This window comes from Carcharhinus amblyrhynchos, chromosome 3 (genome assembly GCF_965287045.1).
Source record: "Carcharhinus amblyrhynchos chromosome 3, sCarAmb.v2.hapA, whole genome shotgun sequence".
NCBI classification, from domain to species: Eukaryota; Metazoa; Chordata; class Chondrichthyes; order Carcharhiniformes; family Carcharhinidae; genus Carcharhinus; species Carcharhinus amblyrhynchos.
Genome location: NC_137326.1, coordinates 44,833,495 through 44,855,363, shown reverse-complemented (window position 1 = coordinate 44,855,363; position 21,869 = coordinate 44,833,495). Strand labels below are relative to the sequence as shown.

Below are 21,869 nucleotides of genomic sequence, written 5' to 3'. Positions count from 1 at the left end.
CTTAAGAGAGCAGAAGACCATGCTCTGACAATCTCTGACCCAGAAACGGTAATAGTAAGCATATTCATCCCTTCAGAATATTTGGGGAATCTATATTTATTCTTAATATTTCAAAAGCACTTTTAAGCATTTGCACCAATTGTGAGTGGATCAGTTATAATTTTTGGAAAATAAGAAATGCTGGTCTCTATGACCTGGCAGTCCTTAACCTGGAAGCTGTACCGACAGGAAAGAAGTTAAAATTGGAGGTCATTTGATAGACACTCTGTTTTAGATAAGGCTTTATGCCTTCAGTTTTTTCTTTCATTTATTAATACAAATAGTTAAATTAGTTATTTCCCATGTTCTCCAATCTCAAATCATCTGGAATAAAGCATTCCAAGAAAGTTTACATTGCGTTTTGTGGCAGCTGGTAAGCCTGTTGAGAAGGTACTGGGCCTCAAACCAATCGGAAAGCTTTTTTCAAATTCCTGTTAGACAATGGTTTTAGTTCTACCTTGGGCCAGCTCGATAATTGACCAGAGATGGATCCTTAGTGCTTTTATTTGTGCAGCCTTTTGTATCACTGGAAACAATGGGTTCAAACTTAATTGTATCAAGTCAAATCAATGTGGATAGGAAGAACATTGGAGGAAATAACATAATTGTTAATTTGTTCAGTTAAAACCAAAGCTCATCTCACTTGAGGTGAAAATTACTTTTTTTGGACCCAGATATACGTAAGAACCTATTCACAGTTGCATTTTGTTCATTGAGAGTCTGTCTCGTCACGTAGTCGTTAAAGTGAAATGTTTTTTGGAAGGAGGGTTAAAACTTCTAAGAATACTGTTCCCCAGCTTCGCCAGCAATTCAGAATGCCATTGAGTCATAGAGGTTTACAGCATGGAAACAGGCCCTTTGGTCCAACTTGTCCATGCATGGTGGATTTGGTAGATCTAGGGAACCGTGGTGCACTAAAAGAGTTGAGTCGATGGTTAAAAAGAAAAAGGAGGCTTATGTTCGGATGAGATTGGAGGGCTCAGATAGTGCACTAGAAAGCTTTAGATTGGCTAGGAGGGAGTTGAAGAGTGAGTTGAGAAGGGCTAAAAGAGGACATGAGAAGACTTTGGCTGATAGGATTAAGGAGAATCCTAAGGCGTTCTATAGGTATGTCAAGAACAGAAGGTTGGTCAGGGCAAGATTAGGGCCAGTTACAGACAGCAGGGGGAAGTTGTGTGTGGAACCGGAGGAGATTGGAGAAGTATTGAACCAATATTTCTCTTCGGTGTTCACGCAGGGGGACATGAATATAGCTGAGGAGGACATTGGGTCGTCATTGGTCTCTGGTGTAGTCCCGGAGGATTGGAGGATAGCGAATGTTGTCCCATTGTTTAAGAAGGGGAACAGAGACTTTGCCGGGAATTATAGACCGGTGAGTCTTACTTCTGTTGTGGGCAAGGTTTTAGAAAAAATTATTAGGGATAGGATTTATAGTTATTTGGAGTGTAATGAATTGATTAGAAATAGTCAGCATGGTTTTGTAGCGGGTAGGTCGTGCCTTACTAACCTTATTGAGTTTTTTGAGAAGGTGACCAAAGAGGTGGATGGGGGCAAGGCTGTTGACGTGGTATACATGGATTTTAGTAAGGCGTTCGATAAGGTTCACCATGGTAGGCTTCTGCAGAAAATGCAGATGTATGGGATTGTGGGTAATCTAGGAAGTTGGATCAGGAATTGGCTATCAGATAGGAGACAGAGGGTGGTGGTGGATGGTAAATATTCATCATGGAGTACAGTTACGAGTGGTGTGCCTCAGGGATCTGTTTTGGGGCCACTGTTGTTTGTAATTTTTATTAATGATCTGGATGAGGGTATAGTTGGGTGGATTAGTAAATTTGCTGATGACACCAAAGTTGGAGGTGTGGTAGATTGTGAGGAAGGGTGTCATAGTCTGCAGGGAGACTTAGATAGGTTGCAGAGCTGGGCCGAGAGGTGGCGGATGGAATTTAATGCGGAGAAGTGTGAGGTAATTCACTTTGGTAGGAGCAACAGATGTGTCGAGTATAGGGCTAACGGGAGGACTTTGAATAGTGTGGATGAACAGAGGGATCTAGGTGTGTGTGTACATAGATCCCTGAAAGTTGGGAATCAAGTAGATAAGGTTGTTAAGAAGGCGTACGGTGTCTTGGCGTTTATTGGTAGGGGGATTGAATTTAGGAGTCGCAGTGTAATGTTGCAACTGTACACTACTCTAGTGCGGCCGCACTTGGAGTACTGTGTGCAGTTCTGGTCCCCGCATTACAAGAAGGATGTGGAGGCGTTGGAGAGGGTGCAGAGGAGGTTTACTAGGATGTTGCCTGGTATGGTGGGGAGGTCCTATGAGGAGAGACTGAGGGATTTAGGGTTGTTTTCGTTGGAAAGAAGGCGGCTAAGAGGGGATCTTATTGAAACATATAAGATGATTAGAGGTTTAGATAGGGTGGATAGTGATAGCCTTTTTCCTCGGATGGAGAAAGCTAGCACGAGGGGGCATGGCTTTAAATTAAGGGGGGGTAGCTACAGGACGGATGTCAGGGGTAGGTTCTTTACCCAGCGGGTGGTGAGGGATTGGAATGCCCTGCCTGCTGCAGTTGTAAATGCGTCTAGTTTGGGGGCGTTTAAGAGATCTCTGGATAGGTTTATGGACGAAAAGGGATTGGTATAGGCTAGTGGGTCATTGTTTTTGTAACTGGTCGGCGCAACATCGTGGGCCGAAGGGCCTGTTCTGCGCTGTAATGTTCTATGTTCTATGTTCTATGCCACTCTTTTTTTAAAACCCCTAAACTAATCCCAATTGCCCGCCTTTATCAGTGTTTTTGTCATTAACCAATATATTTTTCCTTTAAACTCTTAATTAGTTTGCTGAAAATTAGCAGCCACTGCCCTGATCTCCAAGTGGATTGCCCAGAAGAAGGTAAGCAGAAGCTGCAACAAGATGGAGGAAAGGTTATCACTTTAACTATTTCATCAAGCAAATGCCACAGAGCATTCCTTTGCTTTAACTCAGCACATAGTTCTGTTGATGAATACAATACTGAAAATGACTCCCAATTGAGAGTCAATCATGGCAACACTCTACTAGCAAGAGCCCTGTAATAGACTTAATTGATTTATTTGGAGGCCAAATTCTTGCAGGTTTCAATTGCCTCCATCAAAATTGCACTGTCAGAAAAACCATTTAGTAGAATGTGCCATAATGGCTATGTTTTATTGTATGTGGTTTTAGCACCTGTTAAAAATATATAGGAGAGGAATCTATAAGATCCAGTTAGATGCATGTAAGATTACATTGCATCAACAGTTTCTACCCTAATGTCCTTTCCACAATAAAGAAAACTCATTTACCTGGCCAACAACAACTTTACCCTGAGCTCCAAGGACAAGTAAAAGCATGGAGTTCTTCTATTTAGGGTAAGACTTTGGTTCTATCAGACAATGAATAAAAACAGCTGATGGTATTACGCACTTGGTAATTGTGGTTACTATTTCTGACAATCTTTAAAAAATATCAGCAGCATTTGTGAGGTAGACCCTTCTTGACCTTGAAGAATTTAGTTGATGGGTGCAATGCTGGAAGGTTCCAGAGCAAAATGTTAAGCAATGTTTCTGAAGCATGTGTATATGTGCTCATATTGCTGATTGCCCAGTTAATTTTAAATTTATCTTGAACTAGTTCTGTTCGCTATGAGTTCTCCAATTTGTTTCAAACTGAAGTACATATCCAAATGAGCAATGATTCAATATGCCTACTATTTGCAAAATGCCTGAACATCGTTGGATCCGTGCTAGTTTTTTATTCAACAAGGGCAGGGTGTTAGTTTATTGCTAAGACTTTGCTGAGACTGGCATGTTCCATTTGCTTACGAATGACATAGGACTCAATAGGCTATTTATTTTTCTCATTCCCCGAATTAACAGTTTATTTTGTGGAATATAGAGGGCACAAAAAATGCTTCCCATGCTTTGCTATTACTTATCCCCTTTCACTTCATTACAAAAACAATAATGTGAAAGAGGAAAACTCTTCAAATGTTACTGAATATGTTACTGAAACTCTTCAAATGTTACTGAACTTTGCTATTAACATTTAGTTTCTTCAATTTAATGCAGTGGAGGTTAATTATCAAATCTTACATGCATGGACAAAGTGTCACCTCATTGTAATATTTTGAGTATTTCTTTGCTGTTTAAAAATGTGCCTGTTTTCTTCTGGAAAAAATATCTCCTTGGTTTTAAAATGATGCATATTATACACAAGCTACAAATGTTCTTTCAGTCGCCCCACTGAAAAAAATGACATGTCAAGATTTCATGTTTTGGAACTTTCACATAACAAAAGTCTAAACAAAACTAAACACTATTTTCTTTTTGTAGACTACTTATATTTTACAGAAAGTAACATTGTATGCTTAAGACCTATCACGCATTCCACTGAATTACAGTCCCTTTTAGCAAATGGTCCACAGTTGCTTCAGCCTCAAGTGGGTTCTCACAAACTCACTTCATAAGTAGTATCTTCAGGTGATCATCGCCAGTGCTTTTAGTTTTTGAAGAGTTTCTTAAATCAATGACCAGCACAAAAGCCTGTTCCGATGACTATTCTTTCCCCTTGCCATGCAAGAACAAATCTCTCAGAATTCTTAGAAAACGGCAAGGTGCATCACTTTGACCAGAGACTGTCTCCATCCCAAGTCTGATTGTTTTAACTTGCAAGGTAAAGCCATCTTTCTTCTGAAAACCCTTGTGTTTCTTTGTGATATTCATCGACTTTTAGGGAAGTCTGTAACCTGATCTTAAAAAATGACTGTCTCTATCCTTTTCCTCATGGCAATGTGAAACACATTAAACTGGGCATTCAGGTAGCAATGCTAATGAACTATTCTTGACTTGAACTCCCTTTCATTTTAGAAGTAAATGGACAGTTTACAGTCCAGCTGTTTACAACCTGACACCTGACACTTTGGGACTCTTAGCATCCACTCATTGTAAACTAAGAAACAGCTACCATTTTCTCCAAGCATAAATACCTTGCATCTTCTTCTCAATAAAGCAGTCAAAGCTGACTTCCAAGAAACAAACCACTGATACAGAACAGGTTATATGACCAGCATCATTCCACGCTAAATTTAAAACAAAAACCTCATAATTATAACAATATATAGATCTGTTAACTATAAATTCAATAACTAAAATGTTTTCTTGACGTATTTAAAATCAATACTTTTAGCACGGAAACTAAGTTTTCAAAAAGTTAAATAGTTGTGATCTTTGAAATTCTGTAGTTTCATGTGACAGATGTCTTTGATAACCTTAAAAAACCTTGTTATTAATTCCCATACTTGGCTCAATAGAAAAGATTTTGTGTAATGAATACAATTTTAAAATGCAAACTGAAATATCTGAACAGTCAACATCTACATTAGCACAATGTATAGAATGATACCTAGTCTCATTGTATAAGCCTGATTGAATTCTGAAGTGAAGAATGATATGCAAGTTAATAAGGAATATTTCTTAACAATTTACCAAACCACTTTTACAAATTTTAACTTTGTAATTATTTCAATCCATATTTCTTATGCTTTGCATGTTTTTGTTGCAAGATTTTGTTGCAGTAGGTGAGTTACTGAAAGAAGATTTTGTTCATCTTTGAATTGGTCTATATTATCGCACTACTTCATAGCAAAGAATATTTTACCTAATTATTACACTTGTCAAGAAATATGGAATGGAGATATCTTGTTTATTAGCTAAATTATCCCAATATTGTTTATGAAACATAGATCGAAAGTGCTTTATGCAGCACTTCTAACAAATGTGAAACAAAAAACAGTTCCATATTTTAACTTTGCATTGTATTTTCTGAAACTCAGGCCTTTATATGTTCAAACTTGGGTTAATATGTCTGAAGCTGTGTAATATTTTATACATCAGATTTAGTAGACATAAAAATAATTTATTTTACAACTAGTGGTTGTATAACCGATTATAAAAAGAAAACTTCCGCTATAGCGAAATAGCAGGCGTGCCGCAGCTTTCTTCAGAGTTACCATTGAAATAGTCAGATTTGTCTTCCAAACTCTTACATAAATTTGAGAATGATGGTACCTGAAATATAATTTCTTAGATGTGGAAAGTTAAACTTAAAATGGTCTGAATTTGTTAGGACTGGAAGTCATAATTTCTGGGCTGTTTCATAAAATACTCAACACTGCACTGGCAACAGGAAGTCATAACCTGCCTACATTTGCTTGATTAAGCTAAGCTCTCAGTGAAGCGATAAATCATTGTAGAATTTGTTTAAGCTGCCATCTGGGCAATATGCAAAAGACTTGGAAATTAAATCTGTAGTAAAGGTCTTGGGAAAGGTCTTGGTTGGTTTGTATATTTAGGCCAATAATCAAACCTAGTCATTAGGATTCAGTGAGAATTTTTTTTTCATTTAATCCTTGATTAAACTCTCAAAAAGATTGTTGTATTTGATATCCATTCATGTTGTTAGACTAAGCTCTGATATTTCAAAGGAAAACCAGGTCATGGTCTCATTGGTAAATATTTACTGTGCTTTTTCTAAGAAAAGCACTATGTACATTTTCCTATATTTTCTTCAAGAAATAGTGAAGATTACTGTAACTTTAATTTAGCAAAAATCTCAGTAAAATCTTTGTAAACATTTGATACCGAGCAGAAGTTCTCAATGTGTCAGATGGATTCTCATCATGTTTTAACAAACCATTTTAAGATGCAAAGTAAATATACAATAGGCTTTTGTTGCAGTACTGTAATTTTTAGTTGGCTTTGATTCAACTGCTTTTGAAGCCACCTTGCGTCACAGCTTTGCATGTTTTTCATTAAAGTAAGATATTCTAAATAGTATATGTAATCTGTTCAATTAAGAATTTTTTTTTAGAAGAAACCAATCTACAACAAATCCACATTCCAGAGAGGATCTTAGTTGAGCTCAAGATTTTTGAGTACCTTGGAGGTTAATTCTTTGAACAGTACACTTCTCTAATGGAGATACGTTTGACAGAGAAAGATTGTCTGAAGTTGGAACTAAGTGGACATACTTGGTATGAAAAGACCTGATGTTAGATCGATAAAGAATCAAAGCAATATCACTGTGGTGCAAATGTAGGCTGTTTTCAAAAAAAAGTTTTTAAAAATCGGGTTGATTAATACAAAAATTGTATATTTACATAGCACCTTTAACATCACAGAAGTATAATCAGACAAATTGACACCAAGTTTTAAAAAAAAGAAACATTAGCTGTGGGTTTTAAGCAGAGAGATGAAGAAACCGTAAGGTTTTGGAGGGAAGTCCAGAGTAGAGCACCTTAATGGTAGGTGGCATGACTGTCAGTGATGGACAAAGAAATTGGAGGATGCACAGCACACTAGAGTTAGAAAAATGCAAAGTGCTAGAGTGATTATGGATTTGGAGAAATTTAAAAATGGATGCTTTTGGAAGAGAACATGGACTGCTATAATATGGGATAACGAATGATTGAAATTTATTTTGGGTTCGGATTGGGCAGCTAAATTTTAGACAAACTGAAGCTCATGGAGTGTATATAGTAATGGTGTTCCTTGCACAATCTAGAGTCTCTTGAAGTTGTTGCATTTTGGAGGCAGGATGTAAGATTAGGTACGTTGTGATTGAAAAAGAGAGACCAGTGAAATTATGCTTCATTATGTCTGAGTCAATTGTGAAGCATCTTGAGCTGAACAAAAATTTAATGAGTGGGGATGTGCTTATCTCTTTCCAATTAAACTGAACTTCAAAAAATTTACAAATTTGTGCACTGTCTTCTAATTATTTAATATTGGTTAAATGCCATGCAAATTTTTTTATAGAAATAAAATTCTGAAACGAATATGAGCTAGTTATTTTTTCCATAAATTGGCACAGTACTTCAAAGATATGCAAGCTTTTTTAGTTCATTAATTATTAAATGATTTCCATTGAAAGACAATTTCAGCTCCTGATTAGAACAAAAACATTGGATTATTCACTTTTGCTTTGAAGACCTGATTAAACTTATGAGAAATGCTGATATTTTATATAAAGTTTTCAGCTCCAATGGTGAGTACTTTAAATTGCGTTCTGGCCTACTGTGCAATGATGGTTGGGCTTGAATTGATAGACCAATGACTTAAAAAATAGGTGTATTTTCTTTTAAAGGTATCATACCCCAGAAGTCTAGATTGAATTGGGATCTTCTTCAGAGCTGGAAGTACCCAATCTTCAGGGCCTAAAATCAGGGAGCACACCTGAGAGCCATGGACCTCTGCCAGCCATGTGGCTGGGCCACTTAAGGTTTGGGAAAGGTGATAGAACATAGAACTGTTAGCGCGAGTGGGCGAAACGACCACTACAGACTCAAGGTGAAGTTCAGTATCGTCACAGCTTTATTTTCTTTACGTCAACGGAGAAGCACAGTCAGGACGTACAATCGGACTGTCCCGAAAGTGCTCTAAAGACTCCCCCACAACGGGCTACAGTTATATCTGAACTTCGCGTTTCAAATGCTAATCCTTTATTTACAGTATTTGACTTCAGCCATCCTGTTTCAATGTTTTTGAGTGTTGGAGCAATTGTTTTAAGTGTGCATTAATCGTTTTTGTCTGGTTGGTTATTAATGGTCTAGAATCTCTGGGGTTTGAACCATAGGTGTGTCATTGATCTCAAAAGAGGTTTGAGGGGCCAGGGACGTTTCCTTAACTATGTTAATCTTAGGTGTCTCCATGGGTTGTTTGACTGGTTTAGAAGTGCTGAACTTGATGGGGTGGGGATGTGTTCTTTAATTTAGTTCCAGTAGGTGCCATCCTGTCCGGTTTCCCTTATGTGCTAGCCCTCATTTGCATTCTAAAAGCATGCTCTTGCCTACTGTTCGGAGTCTGTTACTTTGTGATTTTAGTGGAGGGCTCTGAGGAAAGCTTTAGTTTTCTTCCATTTTGTGTGCCCAATTTCATAAAATTTGTTGTCCGATAACAGAACATAGAACAGTACAGCAGAGTACAGGCCCTTTGGCCGTCAGTGTTGTGCCGAGCTATGTCCAAACCCAAGATCAAGCTATCCCGCTCCCTGTATTTCTGGTGTGCCTATTCAATAACCGCTTGAAAGTTCCTAAAGTGTCCGACTCCACTGTCGCAGCAGATAGTGCAATTCACACCCCAGCCATTCTATGAATAAAGAATCTACCTCGGACATCCCTCCTATATCTCCCACCATGAACCTTATAGTTATGCCCCCTAGTAACAGCTACATCCACCCGAGGAAACAAACTCTGCACGTCTACTCTATCAATCCCCCTCATCATCTTATAAACCTTTATTAAGTCGCCTCTTATCCTCCTCCGCTCTAAAGAGAAAAACCCCAGCTCCCTCAACCTTTCCTCATAAGACCTACCCTCCAAACCAGGCAGCATCCTGGTAAATCTCCTCTGCACTTTCTCCAATGCTTCCACATCCTTCTGAAAGTGAGGTGAGCAGAACTGCACGCAATATTCCAAATATGGTCTCACCAAGGTCTGGTATGGTTGCAGCATAACCCCACGGCTCTTAAACTCAAACCCCCTGTTAATAAATGCTAACACACTATAAGCCTTCTTGACAGCTCTAGCCACTTGAGTGGCAACCTTCAGAGATCTGTGGATATGAACCCCAAGATCTCTGTGTTCCTCCACATTCCTCAGAACCCTGCATTCAAGTTTGTCCTACCAAAATGAATCACCTCGCACTTATCAGGGTTAAACTCCATCTGCCACTTTTCGGCTCAGCTCTGCATCCTATCAATGTGTCTTTGCAGCCTACAAGAGCCCTCCACCTCATTCACTACTCCACCAATTTTGGTGTCGTCAGCAAATTTACTAACCCACCCTTCAGCCCCCTCTTCCAAGTCATTGATGAAAATCACAAATAGCAGGGGACCCAGCACTGACCCCTGTGGTACACCGGTGGTAACTGGCCTCCAATCTGAAAATTTTCCCTCCACCACCATCCTCTGTCTTCTATGAGACAGCCAGTTACTTATCCAATTGGCCAAATTTCCTTCTATCCCACACCTCCTTACTTCATGAGCCTACCGTGGGGAATCTTATCAAATGCCTTATTAAAATCCATGTATATGAGATCAACTGCTCTACCTTTGTCTACATATTTAGTTTCCTCCTCAAAGAATTCAGTCAAATTTGTGAGGCAGGACTTACCCCTCACGAAACCGTGCTGACTATCCCGGATTAAGCTGCATCTTTCCAAATGGTCATAAATCCTATCTCTCGGATTAAGCTGCGTCTTTCCAAATGGTCATAAATCCTATCTCTCAGGACCCTTTTCATTAACTTCCTGACCACTGAAATAAGACTAACTGGCCTATAATTACCAGGGTCATTTCTTTTTCCTTTCTTGAAGAGAGGAACAACATTCGCCCCTCTCCAGTCCTCTGGCACAATCCCCATGAACAGGGAGGACCCAAAGATCAAAGCCAAAGGCTCCGCAATCTCATTCCTTGCCTCCCAAAGTATCCTAGGATATATCCCATCTGGCCCAGGGGACTTATTGACCCTCAGGTTTTTCAAAATTGCGAATACATCTTCCCTCAGAACATCTACCTCCTCCATCCTATCAGCCTATATCACACTCTCATCCTCAAAAACATGGCCCCTCTCCTTAGTGAACACTGAAGAAAAGTATTCATTCAACACCTCACCTATCTCTTCTGACTCAAAGAACAAAGAACAAAATCAGCCTGGGAAACAGGCCCTTCGGCCCAACGAGCCTGCGCCGCCATCTCAACACCACCAGTCCACCTCTCTACCCATGACCCCTATCTAATGTTTTATGGCCATACAGATTGAGGGAAACTGATTTAGGGACAATTTATTCCTGCCAATCAGCCTAACAGCACATCTTTGGGGTGTGGGAGGAAACCGGAGCACCTGGAGAGAACCCACGCAAGCACGGGGAGAATGCGCAAACTCCCACAGACACTGGCCCAAATCCATGTGTCTGCACAGCAATCAGCGATAGTCACTGAGCTGTCGTCTTGCCCAGTATCTTGTCCAGTTTAGGCACACACTAACGACATGAAGAACTAGGCCAATCTTGAACAACCAAGAGCAGCCCCAGTACGACCCATCGCGTGTATGCCCCTCGTTGGACACGAGGTGGACCGACTTAAAACCTGTGAATGAAAAGAGAAAAAACGTTATTATCATACTATACCCATTTACATTACCAGGGATGCCCCAATGCTAATGACCCTTATTTAAAAGGTTCTCCTATATCCACCCATCTCCAACTCAGTCATGTGCCTGTCTAAGTTACTCTTAAAGGACTCTAGCGTGTTTGCCTCCACCACCTTACTTGGCAGAGCATTCCATACCCCCACTACCCTCTGTGTGAAAAACCTCCCTCTAATATCTGTGTTGTACTGCTCCCCCCTCACCTTAAGTCCATGGCCCCTTGTCCTACGTGTCTCTATTATAGGAAATAGCTTACCTCTGTTTACTCTATCTATACCCTTCATAATCTTATATACCTCTATTAGATCCCCCTTCAGTCGGCGTCTTTCAAGAGAAAAGAGCCCCAATTTCTTCAATCTTTCCTCATACCCCAGTCCATCCATACCAGGCAACATCCTGGTAAACCTCCTCTGCACTCTCTCCAGAGTCTCCATGTCCTTCCGGTACTCCATGCACAAGTTCCCACTACTATCCTTGACAGGCTCTAATCTCACTCTGGTCATTATTTTCTTTTTTTTGGCATCCTGGGCCAAGAGAGGAGTAGCACATTAGTGATGCACTGCTCCTTCCTATCTGAGCTTTGGCCAGGGAATTCTGTACTCGTTTTGTCTTGGCTGAGCAATTGATACCACATAATGATTCCATCAAAAAGATTGAAATGAAAATAAATGGATCAGCCTGGTACTTTGTTGAGCACAGGAATGATCTCATCACAACCCTGATTTGTCAGCTTTTTCTCAACTGAGCATTTAATTAGTTATCTTCTAAATAAGCAGAAAGAAAATCCAGTCTGTTGTTACAGTCTGCCTAATTATAACATAAATCTTGTGTAACTACAGAAAATTATATCTCATCATAATGTATGTAGTTTGGTGAGATTTCATTAATGTGCATGTCTGAAAATATCTAGGATTCTTTTCTATGCTTCAGTTTCTGTTATAATGTGTATTCTGCAAGATGTCCAGACAGTAGAACTGCTAGAGGGGTTGCTTGTTTCTAAATTTATACTTCACGTCTGTAAAATGATGCTTTCAATTGTATTCAAAATTAATTTGGTGGTGTGTTGCAGATTTTGAATACATGATGTACAAGTTATGGAGACAAAGTAAGTAAGCTATTTACCTTAGATGGAAGAATGTGCTCAGCAATAAAATCTGAGCTGAAGATTGAAGCAGAAGTAATGATAAGTAGAGGTTCAGAATTGACTGAATTTTTTTTATTGAAACAAGTGGAGCTTTGAGAAACTAAAAGATATGGATAAATCCAACACTACAATTACTAAATGCCAAACTGCTGCTTTCATAGTGCCAGTCTAGAACCTGACCAAATTTAACTATTTCTGATACAGCTCATGTAACTAAGTAATGTTATATTGGTACTTGCAGTAGTATACTACCGTAACTGGAGTGTAAGGTGTGTTAGTGGACTGCTCTGCTCAGAAGTTGTGGGCAGAATTCTCCCAAAAAATCTGAGTGTCGAATTTGTATGAAAACTGGAGTAATTTACACTTTTTTTTCAGTGGGAGTTCAGTGTAGAATCTCTTACACTCTGTGCACTGCTGAGTGCAGCAACGTGAATGTCATTAAATTTCAGGGGGCGGGGCCAATTCCTGCTGGAGAGGCTGAAATCAGCAAGCTGAGAGGGCCACTGTGCACGTGCCAACCTGTCAGTGCCGAGATCAGCATATGCACAGTGGTCCTGCACTAATGGCCCCGGGATTGCTGGCCCAATCGCGCTGGCCGCCCTGACCATTCCTGAGCCCAGTTAGAGTTGATGAGCATAGTGTGGTTGATGTGGTGTATGTGGATTTGCAAAAAGTGTTTGATAAAGTGCCACCTAACAGGCTGTTCAGTAAAGCTGAAGCCTTGAGAATAAAAGGATCATTGGCAGCAATGATACAAAATTGAAATTGGTGATGAATGGTTGTTTTCCGAGACCAGAAGAAAGAATACAGTGGTGTTTCCCAGGATTCAGTATAAGGACTACTTTTCTTGATCTATATTAATGGACTAGGCTTTAGTGTACAGGGCATCACTTCAATATTTTCAAATAATGCAAAATTTTGTTTTTAAAAACTATAAGGACAGGAACGGATTTCAAGAGGACATGGATGGACGTTGGAATAGGCATACACATGACAGAGAAATGTGCAGTAAATTAGCTTGCTCAAAACAAAGTTCTGCTGCCTTGACAGATCTGAAGGCTCCTATCAATATGCCTCAACAGAATTTTCCAGAATTGTAATGGGCTGCTATTAGCAGCATAAAATGACACTGTGGAGAGGGCTGGAGCTAGTGCCAGAGGATGTGCACAGTGGCATCCTTAGAGAAGGAGGAGCATCTTGAAGCAGAATTGCTGTCTACCCGAGAAGCCTGCACACTCTCATCCAGGCACTGCTTCACTTGAGCAATGTGCTTGCAACAGTGAAGACTTCCCATCATGACCACTGTGCAAGCTTCTCTCCCATCTTGATACCACCCTGCAACACCAACAAATCCCTTCACTCAATAGGTCAAGTCGATTGGCCATGCTAAATTGTCTCTTAGTGTCCAAAGATGTGTAGGTTAGGAGGATTAGTGAGGTAAACATGTGGGGTCATGGGGATAGGGCCTGGATAAAATGCTCTTTTGGAGAGTCAATGCATATGGCATAATTCTATGATCACCCAGCTTCCCATCACAGTCACAGTTGTACCCTCATCTTCAAGGTAGTTAATGTCATTCGCCAGAATTAAACTGACCACAGCCAAGGGGGGAATCCAATAATGTAAAGGCTGTGAAAATGAATAGTTCACATACATTGATGCTCTTTACTTAAATGATTGAGTATTATCATCCCACTGATTCCCTTTGTGCAATCAGGACCTGTTCCATGTAAATTTTCCAGTATATCTACATGGTATTGCTAAGCAGAAGAGAATGCATGTGATCACTGCTTCCAACACAAACTTTGATATAAACTGGCAAGCATTGTGTGGTGTTGTTCGTCCATCGTCATCAGTGAGGACCTCGACACCATTAGTCATTTTGAGGCTGGTTGCAGTGTGTCCGAAGATGACTGATCAGGCCAATTCGGGCATGGAATGTCTAGGCACATGTTGGACAGACTTGTGTAGACACTGCAGTTGTGCTGGTGGCTCTGGACTTAGCGCAGCTCGCGCTTAAGTTGTGCTTCAGCAATACACCTTGCTTCGTGAGCTTGACAGCCTTTTTGGATGAGGCAGCGCCAGGTAGGGAAATGGAAAAGTGAAAGGATAGGCAGAGCAGGGTTCCCCTGTGGCCATACCCCTGCACAACAAGTATACTGAATTGGATACTGTTGTGGGGGTTGCTTTACCTGGGACAAGCTGCGACAGCTGGAACTCTGATACTGAGTCTGGTTCTGCAGTGCAAAAGGGTGGGAGGAAGAAGAGGAGAGCGGTAGTGGTAGGGGACTCAATGGTCAGAGATACGGACAGGAGGTTCTGTGGTTGGGATAGAGATTCCTGAATGGTTTGTTGCCTCCTGGGTGCCAAGGTCAGGAATGTCCCTGATCGCGTGCACAGTGCTCTAAAGTGGGAAGGTAATCAGCTAGATGTCGTGATACACATCAGTACCAATGACGTAGGTAGGAAAAGTGAGGAGGTCCTAAAGAGAGAGTATAGAGAGCTTGGAAGGAAGTTAAAAAGCAGGACCTCGAGGGTAGTAATCTCAGGATTGCTACCTGTACCATGTACCAGTGAGGGTAAGAGTTGGATGCTTGGGCGGATGAACACGTGGCTGAGGAACTGGTGTAGGGGGCAAGGTTTCCGATTCTTGGATCATTGGGACCTCTTCTGGGGCAGGTGGGACCTGTACAAGAGAGACGGGTTACACCTAAACTACAAGGGGACCAGTATATTTGCAGGGAGATTTGCTAGTGTTATTGGGGAGCGTTTAATCTAGATTTGTAGGGGAATGGGAACTAGAGTGCCAGAGCAGCTAGTGGAGCGGGGGTAAAAAGACAGGTTAGTTCAAGCAAAATCACAAATGGAAGGGTTGAGTGTGGTGGAAATAATCTTTTGAGGTGTGTCAGTTTCAATGCCAGGAGTATTGTGGGGAAGGCAGATGAGCTGAAGGCGTGGATTGACACGTGGAAATATGCCATCATAGCCATTAGTAAAACTTGGCTACAGGAGGGGCAGGACTGGCAGCTCAATGTTCCAGGGTTCCAATGTTTCAGGCATGATAGAGGCGGAGGGACAAAAGGTGGGGGGGTGGCATTGTTGGTCAGGGAAAATGTTACAGCGGTACTCAGGCAGGATAGATTAGGAAGCTTGTCTACAGAGGCCCTGTGGGTGGAGCTGAGAAACAGGAAGGGTACGTCCACATTAATGGGGTTGTATTATAGACCACCCAGTAGCCAGTGAGAATTGGAGGAGCAAATCAGCGGAGAGATAGCTGACAACTGCAAGAAACAGAAAGTTGTGATAGTAGGGGATTTTAATTTTCCACATATAGATTGGGACTCGTATACTGTTAAATGTTTAGACGGGATAGAGTTTGTTAAATGTGTTCAGGAGAATTTTCTACATCAGTATATAGAGGTTCCAACTAGAGAGGATGCGATACTGGATCTCCTATTGGGAAATGAGTTAGGGCAGTGATGGATGTGAGTGTGAGGGAACACTTTGGATCCAGTGATCATAATGCCATTAGTTTCAACCTGATCGTGGATAAGGATAGATCTGGTCCTCGGGTTGAAGTTCTGAACTGGAAAAAGGCCAAATTTGATGAAATGAGAAGGGATCTGGGAAGTGTGGATTGGCACAGGCTGTTCTCTGGTAAGGATGCAAATGGAAAGTGAGAGGCCTTCAAAGGAGAAATTTTGAGAGTGCAGAGTTTGTACGTTCCTGTCAGAATTAAAGGCACAGTAAATAGGGATAAGGAACCTTGGTTCTTGAGGGAGACTGAAACACTGATTTAGAGGAAGAGAGAGTTGGATGAAATGTACAGGCAGCAAGGAACAGATCAGATGCTCGGGGAGTACAAAAAAATGCAAGAAGCTACTTAAGAGGGAAATCAGGAGTGCTAAAACAAAGCATGAGGTTGCTTTGGCAGACAGAGTAAAGGAAAATCCAAAGAGCTTCTATAGGTATGTAAGGAGCAAAAGGATAGTGAGGGATAAAATTGGTCCTCTTGAAGACCAGAATGGTAGACTGTGCATGGAACCAAAAGAGATGGGGGAGATACTAAATGGGTTTTTTGCATCCATATTTACTGAGGAAATGGGCATGGAGTCTACGGAAATTGGGCAAACAGGTAGGGAGGTCACGTAACCTTTACAGATTAAAGAGGAGGTAATAGCTTGAAGTCTCCTCAGGTTGAAAAGCTTCCCATCCACTCTGTACTTGAGGCTGATTCCAGCAACACTGTCCTGGAAGGCATCACTCAGCATGGCAGTAAACATCATGCTGAACAGTGTGGGTGCGAGCACAAAGCCCTGTTTGATGCGATTGGTGACTGGGAATGCCTCAGAGGATTCTCCGCCATCCAGTACTCTGGCCATCATGGAACTGGCGTACCATCTGAATGAATTTGGGGGGGCAGCCGAACTTTGACGTGATCCACCACAGGCCTTGTCGGCTTACAGCGTTGAAGGCTTTTGCTAGGTCAATAAAGGTTGTGTAGAGCTCACGATTCTGCACCTGACACTTCTCCTGAAGTTGGCACGCAGCGTAAACCATGTCAGTAGTCCCATGATCTTTGTGGAAGCCACACTGTGACTCTGGAAGCAGGCCCAGCTCCAGATGAGTGACCAGACGATTTAGCAGGACTCTTGCGAGGGTTTTTCCTGTGATGGAGAGTAGTGAGCTTCCTCGGTGGTTGTTGCATACTTGCCGATTGCCCTTCCTCCTGTAGAGATGTATGATGGAAGCATCTTTAAGTTCCTGAGGAATGGATCCTTGCTTGCAAAAGGACTGGAACAACTTGGTGAGCTTCTCGATAAGTGCAGGACCAGCAGCTTCATAGATCTGGGCAGATATGGCATCTGCCCCTGGGGCTTTGCCATTGGATAGCTGGCTGACAGCTTTTGTGACTTCGGCTACTACCGGTGGGTCATCCATGGCGCTGTTGATATCAACCTGGGGAATCCTGTCTATTGCCTCATCGTTAATAGATGATGGTCGGTTGAGGACGGCTTCAAAGTGTTCAGGCCATCTCTGCAGGATCTGAGCCTTCCCTGTAATGAGAGTTGTACCATCTGTACTCAGGAGGGGGGAACTCCTGAGAGATTGAGGTCCATAGAGAGTGCTGAGGGCTTCATGGAACCGTTTCAAGCCGTTCCTGTCAGCGTATCCCTGTAGTTCATTTGCCTTGGCGCTCAGCCAGGCATCCTGCATTTTACGCAGTTTATTCTGGATTGTCCTACGAGCACTGGTAAAAGCATTTTTCTTGGCAGCTGAAGATGGGTCGTTCCGACAGGCCTGATGAAGACGGTGCTTTACAACAAGTAGAGCCTCTGTCTCTCATCATTCTCATCAAACCAATCATGTTGCTTGCGGGTGGAGGGCTCGAGCATCTTCAGTGCAGATGTATGGATAGCATCCCTAAAGCGTTCCCAGTTGTCCTCAGCAGTGCCTGCGAGGTGTAGGTCAGCAAGCTTGATTTCTAAGTCTTCAGCCAGTGCTGAAGCAATGCTGTGGTTCTTTAACTTGGCCGCATTGATTCTTTTCATAACCTTGCTTCCTTGTGATCGCCTCTTGGGTCTGATGCGGAGCCTCGTTTTGGAGACAATGAGCCTGTGATCTGTCCAGCAGTCAGCATCACACATGGCCTTGGTTACTCTGACATCCTGCCTGTCTTTTCTCCTGACAATGACATAGTCGATAAGATGTCAATGCTTAGAGCGGAGTTGCATCCAGGAGGTCTTGTTATGGGTAGGCAGACGGAAGGTTGTGTTGATGACGAGGAGGTCGTGTGCTGCACAGGTCTTCAGTAAGAGTAGGCCGTTACTGTTACACTTGCCCGCTCCATGCCTCCCAATGACTCCCTGCCAGATTGCAGAGTGACACCCTACTCTTGCATTGAAATCGCCAAGCAAGATCAGCTTCTTGGTACTGCTCACTGCTGATAGTAGGGTGTCTAGTTCTTCATAGAACTTGTCTTTCATCTGGTCCGGGTTGTTCATTGTGGGGGCATAGGCGCTGATCAGAGTGGCTCGACTCATATTCTGTAGTGGAAGCTGTAATGTCATAAGCCAGTCATTCATACCCTTTGGTAGACTACCAAGTTTCCGAACAAGGTGACTCCTGACGGTGAATCCAACTTTACCATCACGACGCTCATTGCTGCTGCGACTGCTCCAGAAAAAAGTGTATCCACCTCCAGTTTCAGTCAACGGACCTACGTTGGCAAGACGAGTTTCGCTCAGGGCTGCAACGTCGATGTTGTATCTTGCAAGCTCTCTGGCAACTACGGCCGTCCTTCCCTCTGGTCTGTCTGCTGTAGGGTTGTCCAAAAGTGTGCACACATTCCAAGTGCCAGTGGTGAGCGGTGTCACCTTGTGTTTTATTTTGTGTGTTCGACCGCAAGATGGGATCCTCGCCAGCCGTGGTAAACTGGCCAGGGTGCAGTGAAGCAGGCAATGTTTAGGGCACCTTTTCTAGCCCCTTCTTCATTCTACGCAGGTGAGCAATGCGTTCCTGAAGAGGACTGCTCAGCCGCCCAGGTAGATGCCAAGTTCCACTGCTGCTTTGGTCAGCAGAAAACGACGATTAGACCTGAGCTGCCTGCATGCAGGTCCGTGACTACAGCTCCCAATGTATCCACACCTGCTGCTTCGTCACTCGCCCATCGCCACAGGACTTCAAGGGTTGAACTGGACACTGATGATGATGATGGTGTTGAAACTAATGCTTGATATGGATTAAAGTGAGGGAAAGTTGCACAGCGTCAGCCTCACTCTGTCTTCCCAGTTCCCATCTGGATCCAGTGGCAAGACAAGAGTCAAGATGGCTGGAGGTGGGACTAGGCGCAGTGGATGACCAGGACATCTTCTGTGTCTTGTCCTGCTCTTCGCATTCCATGACACTTGCAGAGACTGCCTTCTTGACCGATGGACCTTCCATTGGTCTCTTCCGCTCAATTCGCTGGACTCTGTCTTCACATGCTGGGATGGACAATGCTGGGGCGTGTATCGGGTATCAGGGAGGGGTAATACCTTTGGTGGGGGAACATGTCATGTTCTTTCAGGGCGGTCTGTCCACCCTTTGTCCCCACCTGGCACCCAGCTCTCACCTGTGGCTCCTCGTAGTTGTTTGCATGCGACAGTGGCCACACCCCGGGCAACGGCCTCGACAAGCTGGCTAAACCAGGTGAGGGTAGCCGATGGGTCTCAACCCTGGTGAGAGAGGGAGATGTCTATCCCAGGATTGTGTGAAGATATTGGAATAGACCAGCATACATTCAGTGGCTTGTTGTGCCTGTCTCTCCATGCGGTTGGCCATTCTTTCAGTGGAGAAAGTCATGAGTGCAAATGCTCAGGACGTTGTGGCACTCATGCTCGAGATGGGCTCTTGTATTTTTTGCTAACCAGAGGATTTGAATTTCATCTAGCAAAAGAACAAGAGATGGTGAAAAGAAAATTTCTGCAGCTTGTATGATCGGGAATGCACTGATCTAAAGGTGGGGAAGCAGATTTGTTAGTAACCTTAAAATGGAACTTCAGATATATGCTTGAAAAGGAGATGTTTATTAAGCTATGGCAAAAGGCAGTTAAGTGGGATTAATTAGATTGCTCTTTCCAAGAAATAGCACAGACAAAATGGCCTCCTTGTTCTGTATGATTCTGTGAAGTTCCTCAGATCTAGGTAATGGACATCTGTCTCCAGTATGAATATTTCTCTTGGAGGCTGTACCTTTTGATCACCATCTTTGACCCTATAAGTGTTAGAATAATGTTTGAGCTAAAGTCTTCAGAGTCTACAGACATGTTTCAGAGTGGTAACAGCTCATTCAGTAAAGGTCCTTTCACATGAAACAAAGGCAAGTTTTATTCCCCCCAAATTGCTGATCCTTTTATGAAGTTGCTGCTGTTTGGGTGTGTTTCTTAAAGACCTCATGTAGCTTTTATTCAAGAACGAATAAATGCACAAATGAATGTGCTCACTTTTGCTGTCAGCCGAAGTACTTTATCAGGCTTAGTGATCGAACTTCTCAGCCCCATCAAGAAAGATGAGCAGCGATATCCTGAGAACATTACTGCCTCCAAGTTCTTTATCTTCCAAAGCACACACAATTTTGACTTGGGTTATATTGTCGTTCTTTCTGAGTTATGAATTGCTGCCAAGAACTATCATGGGAGCACCTTCTCAATAAAGATTGCAATTGTTCAAGAATAAAGCTACGACCAAAATCTCCAGACAACTAGTGATAGGCAATATGTAACTTTTGCCATTATCTCTGACATCCTGTAACATTAAAAAAAAGTGTGTGAAAAGGGTACACCATTGGGTACAGCTCTGTGTGATTAGTTCCGTATCTCATTGATAGACAAGGAATGTGATTTGTTCATTATCAGGAAAAGCTATCTGATAGGAGTAACCATCTTGATTTGAGTCATATATACTGTAACTTATACTGATTTCAGTGGTAGTAAGAAAAAATAGAGGTTGCAATAAACTTAAGGAATTCTTTGTCTTATGAAGTAGTCTTGGGCATTATTGAAAGATGGTGGTATGTGAAATACATTTTGCTAGTAAATCATTTCTTATGTTGCATGAGTTTTAAACAACTTTCTGGGGCTTTTCCTCTGAGACATATTTTAAAATTAATTAACATCCCTGAAATGTTCTGGAAATTAAGTTTTATACCTGGAAAGTATAGGTTTAAGGACATAAAAGTAAAATAATGATGTGCTTAAAAGCGAGAGTCTGATATATTTGAATTATGCTGAAAGTTTGAGAATTGTAATGTACAATGAATCATATATGCCAGTTGAAAGGACAGCCCTTAACTCAGTGAGGGCAAGTTTCTTTTTAGCTTATTATTGAAGAACATAACGTTGTAATCTTTTAAAAAAAATTATTGCAAGAATCATAAAGATGAAATGTAAAATAAGGCAACACATAGTCTTGATCTTTCTCCTTTGCCTTTTTTGAACAATGTAGCATTTGCTAAGCAGAAGGGTAGATCTGATAACTGGTCTTGCAAGTACCACCATTGAGTTGGCCAACTGAGTGACTTCATCTTCCCTTTTCCTTACTTCTCTTTGAGGCGAGTTAAATACTTTGAAACGCAGCAGCACAACTGTGATAGAGAAATGATCAATGAAATGCTTCTGTGACTAATAACTTTCCTGAATTATGTAAAAAAGTATCTGTAAAATTACTGTCTTCAAATCATCTAGTATCTCTTGTATACAGAAGTTAAACTGTTCAGTTATCCTCAGAAGATAGCAATAGCAAAGAGAACTGTAAAAGAATTCAGGAAGGCATGAGGCCAGATTTTTAGGCCTCTGCTAAAGTTCGAATGGAGGTGGATGAGACTTAAAAATGGCGAACGGGGTACAATTTTGTTATTTCCTACCCCATTCTCATCTTGTGGCATTTTCAAGGGTATGGATAGTGAGTCCATTGAGGGGGTG

The 21,869-nt window shown here is 41.8% G+C and overlaps 1 pseudogene; it reads left to right on the top strand.

Annotated features, from left to right (window-relative positions):
• The window catches only part of LOC145362526 (E3 ubiquitin-protein ligase PDZRN3-B pseudogene), a 41,997-nt pseudogene extending 21,435 nt beyond the window's left edge, over window positions 1–20,562 (top strand).
• The last annotated feature ends 1,307 nt before the right edge of the window (window positions 20,563–21,869 follow it).